Here is a 5,215-nt window from a genome sequence, read left to right as displayed (position 1 = left end):
CTTATTAATTTTCTATGCCTTTATGTTGTGCCTTCAAAGTGTTTGATAAAATGCTTAGTTGGAATTTAAAATAGATTTTTGTGTTCTTGGCTTGGATTGAGTAATTTAGAGACTCTTGAATTTTCAAAGTCTCTTGTTGATTGGTGATTGAAAGTTGCTAATTGGCTTAAGCTTCACTAAATCTAGTCTTTGATTAGGACTTGTGAACTTAAGTTGACTTTGCTCACTTGACTTTCCTTCAATTGTTAGAGGTTAACTAAGTGAGAGCAAAAGACAATTACCATCATAATTGACGATGATAATGAGGATAGAAATTCTAATTCTCAACCCTTGCTAGGACTTTTCTTAGTTGTTAGTTTATTTTCTTGCTATTTACATTCCTTGTTCATCATTCAAAAACCCCCCAAAAAGATACAATCATAACCAATAATAAACACACTTCCCTGTAATTCTTTGAGAGATGACTCGAGATTTAAATACTTCAAGTTTTATTAGGTTTGCTTAAGTGACAAACAATTTAAACGTTGATTGAGGTTTAATTGTCTGTTTAGATCTATACTTGCAATGCGATTATTTTAGTGAAAATTCTTTATCGATGATTTTCCTCTGTCATGTTTTTGGCACCGTTGCCGAGGAATTGCAAATGTGTGCCTTATTATTGGTTATTGTGAATATTGTGAACATGTTTGCCTTTTGCTTCTTTGTTAGTTGTTGCTAGTTTTAGGAGTTTGTTTTCATTATTTCTTATTAGCTTTTGATTTAGTTTTGTCTTTTAGGCATGAATTCTCATCACTTTGGCTATGAGTTTAGCTCAAACTATGTTGTAGGGAATAGAAGCTACAATGAGAATGATGAGCGGATATTTTATACGCTTTTTGGCATCATTTTTATATAATTTTTAGTATGTTTTGATTTATTTTTATTAAGTTTTTATAGGTTTTAGTGTTAAATTTATATTTTTGGATTCTACTTTAAGTTTTTTGTTTTTGTACAATTTCAGGTATTTTCTGGATAAAATTGAGGAGTTGGAGCAAAAGTCTGATTAAAAAACAGAGAAAGCACTGCAGATGCTGTCTAGATCTGACCTCTTTCGGGAGCTACAGAAGTCTAAATGGAGCGTTCTCAATGGCTATAGAAAGCTGACTTCTAAAGATTTCCAAAAATGTATAATAGTTTATACTTTGCTTCAGATTAGAAGGCCCAAAACTGACGTCCAACGCTAGCCTCCTGCCCCCTTTCAGGCGCCCAAGGAGAAGAGACCATCATCTAAACGCCCAAAGAGGATCCCCTAGCCAGCGTTCAATGCCCTAGAGGTCTCATAGCACGTGGATCTCATCAAAGCTTAGCCCAAACACTCACCAAGTGGACCCCAGAAGTGGATTTTAGCACTAAAAAGACTGTTTTACCTTTACTAGTCATTAGTTTAGTATTTAAGGGATTAGATGTATGTTATTCGAACAACATCATCTACCAACTTTACATCCTATTTTTGTTTTTACCATTGTATTTTCTATCAGTATGAGTGATGAGCGGATAATTTATACCCTTTTTGGCATTATTTTTACATGGTTTTTAGCATGTTTTAGTTAGTTTTTATTATATTTTTATTAGTTTTTATTCAAAAATCATATTTCTGGAATTTACTATGAGTTTGTGTGTTTTTCTGTAATTTCAGGTATTTTCTGGCTGAAATTGAGGGACCTGAGCAAAAATCTGATCCAGAGGCTGAAAAAGGACTGTAGATGCTGTTGGATTTTGACCTCCCTGCACTCGAAGTGGACTTTTTGGTGCTACAGAAGCCCAATTGGCGCGCTCTCAATTGCGTTGGAAGGTAGACATCCTGGGCTTTCCAGAAATATACAATAGCCCATACTTTGTTCGAGATTTGATGGCCCAAACTAGTGTTCAAAGTCAGCCTAAAACATTCTAGCATAAAACGCCCAAACTGGCACCAGAATTGGAGTTAAACGCCCAAACTGGCACCAAAGCTGGCATTTAACTCCAGGGACAGCCTAAGCACGAAAAAGCTTCAATGCTCAGCCCAAGCACATACCAAGTGGGCCCCGGAAGTAGATTTCTGCACTATCTGCATTTAGTTACTCATTTTCTGTAAACCCTAGTAACTAGTTTAGAATAAAAACTACTTTTAGAGACTTATTTATGAATCGATTATTTTGATGATCTTAGATAACTTTTATCATTGTACATGTTTGGAGGCTGGCCTCACGGCCATGCCTAGACCTCTTTTCACTTATGTATTTTCTACGGTGGAGTTTCTATACCCCATAGATTAAGGTGTGGAGCTCTGCTGTTCTTCATGAATTAATGCAAGTACTATTGTTTTTCCTTCAATTCACACCTACTTCTTCTCCAAGATATACTCTTATTCTTAATTCAGTTAAGTCAGAATGAAGGGGTGACCCGTGACAATCACCCACTATCTTCATTACTCGCTTAGCCAAGATCTGCGTGCCTGACAACCACAAGCGGTCTACATGATGTTCAACGTAGTCATTGGACGACAGCTGGAGTATATTCTCTTGGGTCTCTAATAAATAATTCACATCGTCTCTCCTAACAACAGAGCATCTGAATCTGAGATTAGAACCTTCGTGGTATAGGCTAGAACTATTGGCAGCATTCCTGAGATCCGGAAAGTCTAAATCTTGTCTGTTGTATTCCGAGTAGGATCTGGGAAGGGATGACTGTGACGAGCTTCAAACTTGCGAATGTTGGGCGCAGTAACAGTGTGCAAAAGGACAATGGTCCTATTCTGACGCTAGCAGGAACCGACAGATGATTAGTCGTGCGGTAGCTGTACATGGTATTTTTCATCCGAGACGAGAAATCCGACAGTTGATTAGCCGTACAGAGATGGTACATGGATTTGTTTTCATCCGAGAGGATCATACAGCTTGCCATGGAAGGAGGTAACGCATGGTTGGAAGAAGGCAATAGGAAAGCAGAGGTTCAGAAGCAACAAAGCATCTCCATACGCTTATCTGAAATTCCTACCAATAAATTACCTAAGTAACTTTATCTTATTTTCTGTTTTATTTATTTTTTAATTATCAAAACCTCATAACCAATTTAATCCGCCTGACTGAGATTTACAAGGATGACCATAGCTTGCTTCAAGCCGATAATCTCCGTGGGATCGACCCTTACTCACGTAAAGTTTATTACTTGGACGACCCAGTGCACTTGCTGGTTAGTTGCATCGGAGTTGTGAAAAGTGTGAATCACAATTTCGTGCACCAATGAGTTTCTAAACCTCCTATGAATTAATAAAAGTATTACTGTTTCTCTTCGATCCGTGTTTGATTTAATTCTAAGATGTATACCTGTTCTTCAACATGGTGAATAGGATGATCCGTGACAATTAGCTCTGTTCATCATACTAAGACAGCGTGCCTGACAACCACCCGTGTCTTCTTGAGTTTGTGTGAATATGTGGCTGGAAAGCGCGAACCGCCAGCTTGATTATACATCTTTCAGACGGCTAATCCCCGACTTCGTTGGGGACTTCTCGAGACACCAGTTCAGCCAATTTCTGGGGAGATTAGGGTCTCTATGGTAGAGGCCAGAACCCAAAAGAGCAGCATTCTCTGATCCGGAAGATTCGACTTTGTCTGTGGTGTTTTGAGTAGGATCACCAAAGAGAATGAACTGCTAGAGCTTCACCTCATTTAGATTGGATAACCGCGGCCATACGGCGTTTGATCTGAAGTAGAGGAGATTGATGACCGCGGCCATACGGCGTTGATCACACACAGCTTGCCATAGAAGAAATCATTCACAAGCAAAGCAGACAGTAATACCAGAGTCAATTCAGAAAGACAAAGCAACTCCAATCCTTAACCATCTTCCTATTACTGATTCCATTTAATTTACATAGTATTTTCTACACTATTCCTTTAATGCAAGTAAGCCTCAATCCAACAACTTTTGATTCGCCTGACTAAGACCTGCAAGATAACCATAGCTTGCTTTAAACCACAATCCTCGTGGGATCAACCTTGACTTGCTCAGGTATTACTTGGACGACCCAGTGCACTTGCTGGTACAGCTGTACGAAGTGTGGGGGATTCGTGCACCAAGTTTTTGGCGTCGTTGCCGGGGATTTTTTGAGTTTGGACAACTGACGGATTATCTTGTTCCCTAGATCAGATATTATCTTTAATTTTGTTAGATTCTTTTATTTTATTTTATTTTTCTTTTTTTTCGAAAAATCAAAACCTTTTTTAAAAAAAAATTCTTTTCTTTGTTTAATCTTTGTTCTTAGTTTGAGTCTTTTCTTTTTGTTCTTGTTGAGTTTTTCGAAATTTTGAGTCTTTCTTTCTAAAAATTTTCAAAAATAGTTTCTTTGGTTAAATCTTGTGTCATTCTTTAAGTTTGGTGTCATCTTGTGTTTTTCTTTTATATTTTTCAAAAATTTTAAGTTTGATATCTTTTACATGTTCTTGTGTTCTTTGAATTTTTTGAGTCTTGTCCTTGGTGTTCTTTTTAATCTTCAAAGTGTTCTTGTGTTTTCTTTTTGTTTTGATCTTAAAATTTTTAAGTTTGGTGTCACTTTGTGTTTTTCCTTCAAATTTTTTAAAACTTTGGGCCATAGATCTAAAACTTTTAAGTTTTGTGTCTTTTACTTGTTTTTCTCTCTCCTCATTAAATTCAAAAATAAAAAATATCTTTTCTTATCTTTTAATTAATTTTCAAAAATTACAACTAAAAATTCATATTTTAATTTCAAATTTTTTTTATCTTATCTTATCTTAGTTTTCAATTTTCAAAAATCAAATCTTTTCAAAATAAAAAATCTTATCTTTTTCAAATCTTATCTTTTTATCTTTCTTCAAAATTCAAAAATCTTATCTTATCTTTTTCAAAATCAAATTTCAAGTCTTATCTTTTTCAAATCTTTTCAAATTCTTATATTATCTTTTTCTAAATCTCAAATTTTGAAATCAAATCTTTTCCAAATCCTTTTAATTTCTTATCTTATCTTTTCTTATCTTTTCTGATTTCAAATTTTTAAATTCAAATCTTTTCTTATCTTCTATCTTATCTTATTTTCAAATCTTTCTTAATTAATTACTTATTTCTCTCTCTTCTTTTTCAAAACCTCCTAACTAATTCTTCTCTCTCTTAATTTTCGAAAACTCCCTCCTATTTTTCTCTCCTCTTTTTCGAAAATTCACCAACTAATTTTCAATTC

This window comes from Arachis ipaensis, chromosome B6 (genome assembly GCF_059453495.1).
Source record: "Arachis ipaensis isolate K30076 ecotype BB chromosome B6, ASM5945349v1, whole genome shotgun sequence".
Taxonomy (NCBI): Eukaryota; Viridiplantae; Streptophyta; class Magnoliopsida; order Fabales; family Fabaceae; genus Arachis; species Arachis ipaensis.
This window is presented reverse-complemented; position numbering follows the sequence as displayed.